Here is a 13,738-nt window from a genome sequence, read left to right as displayed (position 1 = left end):
CGACAATATATAACCTCCACTTGAGTCCATAGTGGGATAATAAAATATGATATTTACAAAAGTAAAATCCGCTGCATGATTCATAAACCCATCAAATTGAGACACCTTGATCGACGTGCAATTTGTTCCTTTTAGTTATGGGCAGACAAGTTTTCAATCATTTGACAAAGTGGTTACATAAAGCATATAAAGATAATATAGATGAAAGTGATAGGGAGGGACATTGAATCAAAAACAGAAACTGATACTTTCTTATTGGGACGACGGTTTCATTGTTGATTGGGACATGAGTAATTCGTTTGTTGATTAGGGCTGTTTTGATTAAAAGACTGTTAGGCCGAATTTTTAGTGGACTCCTAGTAAACTAGTTGTGGAACTTGATTGGATTTGGGATTAAATTGATAGATGGGCCGAAGTTATAACCCGTTTTTCTAGTTGGGATGAATTAAAACCGAAATAAAAACGGTTTAAAACTAGTTCGGGCATTATATACTCAGAAAGTAAACAAATAGTTCAATGGTTAAGTGCGTTGTGGGTATTTGAGAGGTCGTGGGTTCAATCCTTGTTGGTGACATCTTATTTTTTTTTAAAGCTTGATTTGAGGTAGTTCTTCATTACCAAGAATTATTATTATTCTCATCATCATTATAGTTATTAATATTAGTACCATTATTATTATGAGTAAAACCATTACTTTTATAGCTATTATTATTAGTAGTCATTATTATTAAAATTAACATTTTTATTGAAAGTATCATTTTTTTTACTCTATTAACATTATTATTATTTTTATCATTACTAATATTATTTAGTATTATTATAATTTTAACAAACAAACGATATGTATATATATATACAGAATGTAATTAATACATATAATATAGCAAAATTATATTTTTATTTATTTTAAAAATGAATATATGAAACATTTAGGTTATTAATATAAAAATGATATAACTAATAAATTTATATATATATGTATATATATATATATATATATATATATATATATATATATATATATATATATATATATATATATATTTGTTCGATCACAAATTTTATGTGTTAATATATATACCTGATATAGGTTCGTGATTCCGAGGCCAACCCTATACTTGTTCAATGATGTTATATGTATTTTTACTACAAAATACAGTATGGTGAGTATATAGTCCCTTTTAAACTCTAAATATTTTGGGATGAGAATACATGCATTTTATGATTTACAATATGGACACAAGTGATCAAAAATAAATTCTATGTTGAGTTGTACCATGGCATATTTCTTTATACTTGGTAGCTAATATTTACATGAGGAATGTAAACGCGAATCCTGTTGATAGATCTATCGGGCCTGACAACCCCAACCGGGCTGGATTACCAGTTTTAAACGGTTGCACAGTACTTCGTTTCTGTATACTACACTTGGTACGGTGTGGTGATTATTTAAGAATATGCTGCGATGATTTAAATGTTAAGTATGGTTACCAAGTGCTCAACTACTTTTACATACACTTGCGAGTGTATTATGTTTATCTATATAAAATCTTGTGGTCCATAGTTATAACGCTGCTAGCAACAAAACCTATATATCTCACCAACTTTATGTTGACATTTTAAAGCATGTTATTCTCAGGTACGAATTAAGTCTTCCGCTGTGCATTTTCTCATGTTAAGGACATTACTTGGAGTCGATCATTGCAATGTTATCAACTATTGTAAATCGTTTATAATCGATATAGACGTCGTCCAGATGGATTAGTAGCGGTCCTTTCACATACAATAGAACTTTTGAAAGTTGAATGCATACAATAGGATTTTGATGAAAGTTCAATGCATTTTGGTGCCATTATCCCTAATATATAATGCAAATAAGAATGTGGTATAGCAACAATAAATATAACATGACATAATTAAAATCTCTCCACAAAAATGTAGTGACCCGAACTTTTCCATGTTTATATATATTAATTGAGATTGATATTTACATGACTAAATGTTTCCAACGTGTTAAGCAATCAGACTTGTTAAGACTTGATTAAATGAAATAAGTTTCATATAGACAATTGATCACCCAAGTTGACCGGCGATTCACAAACGTTACAAAATTGTAAAAACTACATGTTGTGGTATATATAGACATATATATATGGTTGACATAAGATTATGATAAGTAAGTATCTCACTAAATATATTAACAATGTGTTATATACATAAAAATGAGACTATTAAATTAAGAAACTCGAAAACGATATATATAACGATTATCGTTATAACAACGTCTTACTAGGTACATATGAATCATATTAAGATATTGATACACTTGGTTAATTATGTTAAATGATAAGTAAATATACCATTAAGTGTATTAACAATGAACTACATATGTAAAAATTAGACTACTAACTTAATGATTTCGAAACGAGACATATATGTAACGATTATCGTTGTAACGATATTTAACTGTATATATATCATACCAAGATATATTATATATCTTAATATCATGATAATGTAACAATTAAACATCTCATTTGATATAATAAACAATGGGTTAACAACTTTTAACAAGATCGTTAACCTAAATGTTTCAAAACAACATTTACATGTAACGACTAACGATGACTTAATGACTCAGTTAAAATGTATATACATGTAGTGTTTTAATATGTATTCATACACTTTTGAAAGACTTCAAGACACTTATCAAAATACTTCTACTCAACAAAAATGCTTACAATTACATCCTCGTTCAGTTTCATCAACAATTCTACTCGTATGCACCCGTATTCGTACTCGTACAATACACAGCTTTTAGATGTATGTAATATTGGTATATACACTCCAATAATCAGCTCTTAGCAGCCCATGTGAGTCACCTAACACATGTGGGAACCATAATTTGGAAACTATCATGAAATATCTCATAAAATTACAAAAATATGTGTAATCATTCATGACGTATTTACATGAAAACAAAATTACATATCCTTTATATCTAATCCATATACCAACGAACAAAAACACCTACAAACACTTTCATTCTTCAATTTTCTTCATCTAATTGATCTCTCTCAAGTTCCATCTTCAAGTACTAAGTGTTCTTCATAAATTCCATAAGTATAGTTTCATAAAAATCAAGAATACTTCCAAGTTTGCAAGTCTACTTCCAAGCTTTCTAATCCATTCCAAGTAATCATCTAAGATCAAGGAACCTTTGTTATTTATAGTAGGTTATCTTTCTAATTCAAGGTAATATTCATATTCAAACTTTGATTCAATTTCTACAACTAAAACAATCTTATTTCAAGTGAAAATCTTACTTGAACTGTTTTCGTGTCATGATTCTGTTTCAAGAACTTTCAAGCCATCCAAGGATCCTTTGAAGCTAGATCCATTTTTCTCATTTCCAGTAGTTTTATCCAGAAAACTTGAGGTGGTAATGATGTTCATAACATCATTCAATTCATACATATAAAGCTATCTTATTCGAAGGTTTAAACTTGTAATCACTAGAACATAGTTTAGTTAATTCTAAACTTGTTCACAAACAAAAGTTAATCCTTCTAACTTGACTTTTAAAATCAACTAAATACATGTTCTATATCTATATGGTATGCTAACTTAATGATTTAAAACCTGGAAACACGATGAACACCATAAAATCGGATATACGTCGTCGTAGTGAAACCGAGGGCTGTTTTGGTTTGGATAATTAAAAACTATGATAAACTTTGATTTAAAAGTTGTTATTCTGGGAAAATGATTTTTCATATGAACATGAAACTATATCAAAAAATCAAGGTTAAACTCAAAGTGGAAATATGTTTTCTAAAATGGTCATCTAGACGTCGTTCTTTCGACTGAAATGACTACCTTTACAAAAATGACTTGTAACTTATATTTCCGACTATAAACCTATACTTTTCTGTTTAGATTCATAAAATAGAGTTCAATATGAAATCATAGCAATTTGATTCACTCAAAACGGATTTAAAATGAAGAAGTTATGGGTAAAACAAGATTGGATATTTTTGATCTTTTTAGCTACGGGAAATGTTTAACAAATCTATACAAATCATATCCTAGCTCACTTATATTGTATTATACATGTATTCTAATATATTATGTAATCTTGGGATACCATAGACACGTATGCAAATGTTTTGACATATCATATCGACCCATGTATATATATTATTTGGAACAACCATAGACACTCTATATGCAGTAATGTTGGAGTTAGCTATACAGGGTTGAGGTTGATTCCAAAAATATATATACTTTGAGTTGTGATCTAGCCTGAGATGTGTATACACTGGGTCATGGATTAATTCAAGATAATATATATCGATTTATTTCTGTACATCTAACTGTGGACAACTAGTTGTAGGTTACTAACGAGAACAGCTGACTTAATACACTCAAATCTTTAAAAAATAATAAAAATGGTTGTAATTATATTTTGATCATACTTTGATATATATGTACATATTTGTATAGGTTCATGAATCGATCCATGGTCAAGTCTTATTTCCGAGGAAGGAAATATCTGTGAAAGTGAGTTATAGTCCCACTTTTAAAATCTAATATTTTTGGGATGAGAATACATGCAGGTTTTATAAATGATTTACAAAATAGACACAAGTACGTGAAACTACATTCTATGGTTGAATTATCGAAATCGAATATGCCCCTTTTTATTAAGTCTGGTAATCTAAGAATTAGGGAACAGACACCCTAATTGACGCGAATCCTAAAGATAGATCTATTAGGCCTAACAAACCCCATCCAAAGTACCAGATGCTTTAGTACTTCGAAATGTATATCATATCCGAAGGGTGTCCCGGAATGATGGGGATATTCTTATATATGCATCTTGTTAATGTCGGTTACCAGGTGTTCACCATATGAATGATTTTTATCTCTATGTATGGGATGTGTATTGAAATATGAAATCTTGTGGTCTATTGTTACGATTTGATATATATAGGTTAAACCTATAACTCACCAACATTTTTGTTGACGTTTAAAGCATGTTTATTCTCAGGTGAATACTAAGAGCTTCCGCTGTTGCATACTAAAATAAGGACAAGATTTGGAGTCCATGTTTGTATGATATTGTGTAAAAACTGCATTCAAGAAACATATGTCGATGTAATATATTTCTATTGTAAACCATTATGTAATGGTCGTGTGTAAACAGTATATTTTAGATTATCATTATTTGATAATCTACGTAATATTTTTAAAACCTTTATTGATAAAATAAAGGTTATGGTTGTTTTAAAAATGAATGCAGTCTTTGAAAAATGTCTCATATAGAGGTCAAAACCTCGCAACGAAATCAATTAATATGGAACGTTTATAATCAATATGAACGAGACATTTCACAGGCGCTTCGACTTTTGGAGCTAGCAGCCATACTCCCGCCCCAGTGGCTGCTTCTGACGGAGCTCAGGACCTCCCGGAGATGTTATAGAAATTACCCCGACCCAATTTAATAAGGCAAAAGAAAATAATGAGGGAAAAGGCATCAAAATAGAGAAATCTGATTCCGACCCCGATGAACTTTATATGTACCGTCAACACCCGTATTTTCAATATCATGACAATAACCCGGGAACCTCTAAACCACCAGGTTTTTCTAAACCAATGTGAAAAACGACGACTCGTATTAGAGGAACATCATATATCCTAGAAGATTAGGAAAAAGAACCAAGTTCGAAGAAGAAGAAACCAGTGATTCAGATTAGAGGGGTGTGAGCATGTTGTGTAATAAATGTATTGTAGTGTGCTTGTACTTTTATGTTCTATGTAAAAATTGCTTGTATTGTTTGTTTTTACGAATCTAATCCTTGTCTATTTTACAGTATAAAAACAAAATGGACGTTAAGGGTAGACAACCGAATATTTTAGAAGACCTACCAGAGGATATGATTGAGGAAATCTTGTCTAGAGTCGGTTAGAATTCATCAGCACATTTAGTTATGGCGAAATTAACTTGTCAAACATTTGAAAGACTTTCCAGAAATGCCTTAGTTTATAAAAGGCTTTCCTTTGATAGGTGGGGTATATCACATTGGGGAGACTTTAAGTTACGCCGTGTTTTCTTTAAAGCGTTATATGCGGGGAACCCAAATGCAATTTTACGCTACGGGTTAAGAACCTATTTTGACTCAACATATCCCAACATAGGATTTCATGAATTAGAAAGAGCTTCTAACATGCAACATAAAGAAGCATGTTATGCTTACGGGTTAGTGATGTTCGCTTCTTACCAAAGTGAGAAAAAGAACATCGGATTGCAGCTTTTAAATAAAACTTTCCCACAAGTGACGGATTCAGTAGTTGGGGTGAGAAACAAGGTTTTTAGATTATTACGGGGCTGTTGGACATTACAAAACCCTCATTCTTTTGACGACATTACAACATGCTGCCTAGCTAATGGTCATAACGGTTATTTTCCACAAGACCAAGGATGGGAAGTCGTCTTAGTAAAACGAGAATGCATGACTTGTTTATGGACTTATGAATTACGTGTCTTTATTTCCTTTGCTGAACAACTTGCGTATTAACTAGATTTATCTTCAAAACTGTCCTGTATCATAGTGTACTATATTTCATGTTATATGTAATATAGCGAAGTTGTAAGTTTGAAGAATATTTGTATGTGATATATTATTATAATCAGTTTTTTCATATGGAATTGTAGTAGTTGAATTGTATATTAGCTACTAAGTATGAACTTAACGGGTAGGTAGTACCCGAATTTAAACTTATAAAACGCTAATATGAAGAAAAAGCTTTTATAAATGAGTTCATATTATGCTTCGAGATACTATTGACTACTCTTAATATTCTGTATGATTAAATTGTTTCATTTGACTATTTTGAAGGAAATGGCACCGACTACTCGACACACTTTGAATATGAGCGAAGAGGAATTTCGTGCCTTTCTTGCTGCAAACATAGCCGCAGTACAGGCCGCGCTACATACCAACAATAACTCTGAATCTAGCAATACAGCTAACGGCGCAAGAAATCGTGTAGGATGCTCCTACAAGGAATTCACTGCCTGCAAACCTTCAGAATTTGATGGAACCGAAGGACCAATCGAATTGAAACGGTGGATATATATATATATATATATATATATATATATATATATAATAATTATTTAGATTGTTAATTTTAATAATATTATATTATTAGTAATAATATTATAACAATTTATATATAAAAAGGTTCATATTTGTATGTTATATTGATAATACAAATTTGATATTAATATTGAAAATAATAATATTACTATAACATTTATTTCTAACTTGTAATTACATCTAATATGTCATTATTAGAATTTATTACTTATATCATATTTACTGGTTATCTTATGTATAGAATATTTAAATTTTATATATTTTATGTATTTTACAATATACATGTGATCTTACTTGGATATTGAAGTAAGATCACATGAGACAAAGTGAAGTACGCTACGCATACCTTCACAGGTATTGCGTTAACATGGTGGAATACCTATCTAGAGCAAGTGGGACAAGATGCTGCTTACGCGCTACCGTGGTCAGCATTCAAGCACTTGATGAACGAGAAGTACCGTCCCAGAACCGAGGTTAATAAGCTCAAGTCAGAACTTAGAGGGTTACGAACACAGGGATTCGATATTACTTCGTACGAAAGACGATTCATAGAATTGTGCCTATTATGTCCAAGAGCGTTCGAAGATGAGGAAGAGAAGATCGACGCGTTTGTGAAAGAGTTACCGGAGAGAATCCAAGAAGATATAAGTTCACACGAGCCTGCCTCCATACAAAAGGCATGTAGAATGGCTCACAAACTAGTGAACCAGATTGAGGGAAGAATTAAAGAACAGGTGGCCGAAGAGGCCAACGTGAAGTTAGTCAAAAGAAAGTGGGAGGAAAACGGTGATAAGAGTCACCAAAACAACAACAACTATCCTAACAATCGCAACATCAATCGCAACTACAACAAACGGCACAACAACAACAACAACAACTACAACAATCATCCCAACAACAATAACAACCACAACCACAACAACAATCAGAAGCAGCTATGCCAAAGGTGTGAAAAGTATCACTCGAGGTTCTGTACCAAATTTTGCAACAAGTGTAAAAGAAATGGTCATATCGCGGCGAAGGGTGAGGTCTACGGACCAGGGGTTAACAGAACGAAAGGAACAAATGGTGTCGAAACGAGTAATGGCGGAGCAAGTAGTGTCGGAGCAAGTTATGCCAATGTAGTTTGTTATAAATGTGGAAAACCGGGCCACATTATTAGAAATTGCCTGAACCAGGAGAACACGAATGGACAAGGCCGCGGAAGAGTTTTCAATATTAATGCGGCAGAGGCACAGGAAGACCCGGAGCTTGTTACGGGTACGTTTCTTATTGACAATAAATCTGCTTACGTTTTATTTGATTCGTGTGCGAATAGAAGCTATATGAGTAGAGATTTTTGTGCTAAATTAAGTTGTCCATTGACGTCGTTGGATAGTAAATTTTTACTTGAATTAGCAAACGGTAAATTAATTTCAGCAGATTATATATGCCGAAATCGAGAAATTAAACTGGGTAGCGAAATATTTAAGATTGATTTGATACCAGTAGAGTTAGGGAGTTTTGATGTAATAGTTGGCATGGACTGGCTGAAGGAGATGAAAGCAGAGATCGTATGTTACAAAAATGCAATTCGCATTGTACGAGAAGAAGGAGAACCCTTAATGATGTACGGAGAAAAGGGCAACACGAAGCTACATCTTATTAGTAATTTGAAGGCACAAAAACTAATAAGAAAAGGTTGCTATGCTATTCTAGCACACGTCGAGAAAGTATAAACTGAAGAAAAGAGCATCAATGATGTTCCCGTCGCAAAAGAATTTCCCGATGTATTTCTGAAAGAATTACCGGGACTATCTCCACATTGATCTGTTGAATTTCAAATAGATCTTGTACCAGGAGCTGCACCAATAGCTCGTGCTCCTTACAGACTCGCACCCAGCGAGATGAAAGAACTGCAAAGCCAACTGCAAGAACTATTAGAACGTGGTTTCATTCGACCAAGCACATCACCATGGGGAGCTCCTGTTTTGTTTGTCAAGAAGAAGGATGGTACATTTAGGTTGTGTATTGACTACAGAGAGTTGAATAAACTTACCATCAAAAACCGTTATCCACTGCTGAGAATTGACGACTTATTTGATCAACTACAAGGCTCGTCAGTTTATTCAAAAATCGATTTACGTTCTGGATATCATCAAATGCGAGTAAAGGAGGATGATATTCCAAAAACTGCTTTTAGGACGCGTTATGGTCATTACGAGTTTATGGTTATGCCGTTTGGATTGACTAACGCACCAGCTGTGTTCATGGACCTTATGAACCGAGTGTGTGGGCCATATCTTGACAAGTTTGTCATTGTTTTCATCGATGACATACTTATTTACTCAAAGAATGATCAAGAGCACGAAGAACATTTGAGAAAAGTGCTAGAAGTATTGAGGAAAGAAAAACTGTACGCTAAGTTTTCAAAGTGTGCATTTTGGTTGGAAGAAGTTCAATTCCTCGGTCACATAGTGAACAAAGAAGGTATCCAGGTGGACCCAGCAAAGATCGAAACCGTTAAAAAGTGGGAAACCCCAAAAACTCCGAGGCATATACGTCAATTTTTAGGATTGGCTGGTTACTACAGAAGATTCATCCAAAATTTCTCCAAAATAGCAAAACCCTTGACTGCATTAACGCATAAAGGGAAGAAATTTGAATGGAAGGATGAACAAGAGAAGGGGTTTCAGTTATTGAAGAAAAAGCTAACTACGGCACCTATATTGTCATTGCCTGAAGGGAATGATGATTTTGTGATTTATTGTGACGCATCAAAGCAAGGTCTCGGTTGTGTATTAATGCAACGAACGAAGGTGATTGCTTATGCGTCTAGACAATTAAAGATTCACGAGCAAAATTATACAACTCACGATTTGGAATTGGGTGCTGTTGTTTTTGCATTAAAGACTTGGAGGCATTATTTATATAGGGTCAAAAGTATTATATATACCGACCACAAAAGTCTCCAACATATATTTAATCAGAAGCAACTGAATATGAGACAACGCAGGTGGATTGAACTGTTGAATGACTATGTTTTTGAGATTCGATACCACCCAGGGAAGGCGAATGTGGTAGCCGACGCTTTGAGTAGAAAGGACAGAGAACCTATACGGGTAAAAGCTATGAATATAATTATTCGTACTAACCTTACTACTCAAATAAAGGAGATGCAACAGGGGGTTGTAAAAGAAGGAAAGTTGAAGAATGAGATACCCAAAGGATCAGAGAAACATCTTAATATTCGAGAAGACAGAACCCGATATAGGGCTGATAGAATTTGGGTACCAAGGTTTGGAGATGTGAGAGAAATGGTACTTAAAGAAGCACATAAAACCAAATATTCAATACATCCCGGAGCGGGGAAGATGTATAAAGATATCAAGAAACACTTTTGGTGGCCGGGTATGAAAGCCGATATTGCTAAATATGTAGGAGAATGTTTGACGTGTTCTAAGGTCAAAGCTGAACATCAAAAACCATCAGGTCTACTACAACAACCTGAAATCCCGGAATGGAAATGGGAAAACATTACAATGGATTTCATTACTAAATTGCCAAGGACTACAAGTGGTTATGATACTATTTGGGTAATAGTTGATCGTCTCACCAAGTCAGCACACTTCCTGCCAATGAGAGAAGATGACAAAATGGAGAAGTTGGCGCGATTGTATTTGAAGGAGGTTGTCTCCAGACATGGAATACCCGTCTCTATTATCTCTGATAGGGATGGTAGATTTGTTTCAAGGTTCTAGCAGACGTTACAACAAGCATTGGGGACTCGTCTAGACATGAATACTGCCTATCATCCACAAACTGATGGGCAGAGCGAAAGGACAATACAAACGCTTGAATACATGCTACGAGCATGTGTTATTGATTTCGGAAACAGTTGGGATCGACACCTACCGTTAGCAGAATTTTCCTACAACAACAGTTATCATTCTAGTATTGAGATGGCGCCGTTTGAGGCACTTTATGGTAGAAGGTGCAGGTCTCCGATTTGTTGGAATGAAGTGGGGGATAGACAGATTACGGGTCCGGAGATAATACAAGAAACTACCGAGAAAATCATCCAAATTCAACAACGATTGAAAACCGCTCAGAGTCGACAAAAGAGCTATGCGGACAGTAAAAGAAAAGATATTGAGTTTGAAATTAGAGAAATGGTCATGCTTAAGGTTTCACCTTGGAAAGGCGTTGTTCGATTTGGTAAACGGGGGAAACTAAATCCAAGGTACATTGGACCATTCAAGATTATAGATCGTGACGGACCAGTAGCTTACCAACTGGAGCTACCTCAACAACTCGCGGCTGTACATAACACTTTCCACATCTCGAATTTGAAGAAATTTTTTGCTAAAGAAGATCTCACTATTCCGTTGGACGAAATCCAAATCAATGAAAAACTTCAATTCATTGAAGAACCCGTCGAAATAATGGATCGTGAGGTTAAGAGACTTAAGCAAAACAAGATACCAATTGTTAAGGTTCGATGGAATGCTCGTAGAGGACCCGAGTTCACCTGGGAGCGTGAAGATCAGATGAAGAAGAAATACCCGCATCTATTTCCAGAAGATTCGTCAACACCTTCAACATCTTAAAATTTCGGGACGAAATTTATTTAACGGGTAGGTACTGTAGTGACCCGAACTTTTCCATGTTTATTTATATTAATTGAGATTGATATTTACATGACTAAATTTTTCCAACGTGTTAAGCAATCAAACTTGTTAAGACTTGATTAAATGAAATAAGTTTCATATAGACAATTGATCACCCAAGTTGACCGGCGATTCACGAACGTTACAAAATTGTAAAAACTACATGTTGTGGTATATATAGACATATATATATGGTTGACATAAGATTATGATAAGTAAGTATCTCACTAAATATATTAACAATGTGTTATATACATAAAAATGAGACTATTAAATTAAGAAACTCGAAAATGATATATATAACGATTATCGTTATAACAACGTCTTACTAGGTACATATGAATCATATTAAGATATTGATACACTTGGTTAATTATGTTAAATGATAAGTAAATATATCATTAAGTGTATTAACAATGAACTACATATGTAAAAATTAGACTACTAACTTAATGATTTCGAAACGAGACATATATGTAACGATTATCGTTGTAACGACATTTAACTGTATATATATCATACTAAGATATATTATATATCTTAATATCATGATAATGTAACAATTTAACATCTCATTTGATATAATAAACAATGGGTTAACAACTTTTAACAAGATCGTTAACCTAAATGTTTCAAAACAACATTTACATGTAACGACTAACGATGACTTAACGACTCAGTTAAAATGTATATACATGTAGTGTTTTAATATGTATTCATACACTTTTGAAAGACTTCAAGACACTTATCAAAATAATTCTACTTAACAAAAATGCTTATAATTACATCCTCGTTCAGTTTCATCAACAATTCTACTCGTATGCACCAGTATTCGTACTCGTATAATACACAGCTTTTAGATGTATGTACTATTGGTATATACACTCTAATGATCCACTTTTAGCAGCCCATGTGAGTCACCTAACACATGTGGGAACCATCATTTGGCAACTAGCATGAAATATCTCATAAAATTACAAAAATATGAGTAATCATTCATGACTTATTTACATGAAAACAAAATTACATATCCTTTATATCTAATCCATATACCAACGACCAAAAACACCTACAAACACTTTAATTCTTCAATTTTCTTCATCTAATTGATCTCTCTCAAGTTCCATCTTCAAGTTCTAAGTGTTCTTCATAAATTCCATAAGTATAGTTTCATAAAAATCAAGAATACTTCCAAGTTTGCAAGTCTACTTCCAAGCTTTCTAATCCATTCCAAGTAATCATCTAATATTAAGGAACCTTTGTTATTTATAGTAGGTTATCTTTCTAATTCAAGGTAATATTCATATTCAAACTTTGATTCAATTTCTACAACTAAAACAATCTTATTTCGTGTGAAAATCTTACTTGAACTGTTTTCGTGTCATGATTCTGTTTCAAGAACTTTCAAGCCATCCAAGGATCCTTTGAAGCTAGATCCATTTTTCTCATTTTCAGTAGTTTCATCCAGAAAACTTGAGGTAGTAATGATGTTCATAACATCATTCGATTCATACATATAAAGCTATCTTATTCGAAGATTTAAACTTGTAATCACTAGAACATAGTTTAGTTAATTCTAAACTTGTTCACAAACAAAAGTTAATCCTTCTAAATTGAATTTTAAAATCAACTAAACACATGTTCTATATCTATATTATATGCTAACTTAATAATTTAAAACCTGGAAACACGATGAACACCATAAAATCGGATATACGCCGTCCTAGTGAAACCGGGGGCTGTTTTGGTTTGGACAATTAAAAACTATGATAAACTTTGATTTAAAAGTTGTTCTTCTGGGAAAATGATTTTTCATATGAACATGAAACTATATCAAAAAATCAAGGTTAAATTCAAAGTGGAAATATGTTTTCTAAAATGGTCATCTAGACGTCGTTCTTTCGACTGAAATGACTACCTTTA

Source organism: Rutidosis leptorrhynchoides, chromosome 10 (assembly GCF_046630445.1).
Source record: "Rutidosis leptorrhynchoides isolate AG116_Rl617_1_P2 chromosome 10, CSIRO_AGI_Rlap_v1, whole genome shotgun sequence".
Classification (NCBI taxonomy): Eukaryota; Viridiplantae; Streptophyta; class Magnoliopsida; order Asterales; family Asteraceae; genus Rutidosis; species Rutidosis leptorrhynchoides.
The sequence above is the reverse complement of the archived record's forward strand: the minus strand, read 5'-3'. Positions refer to the sequence as shown.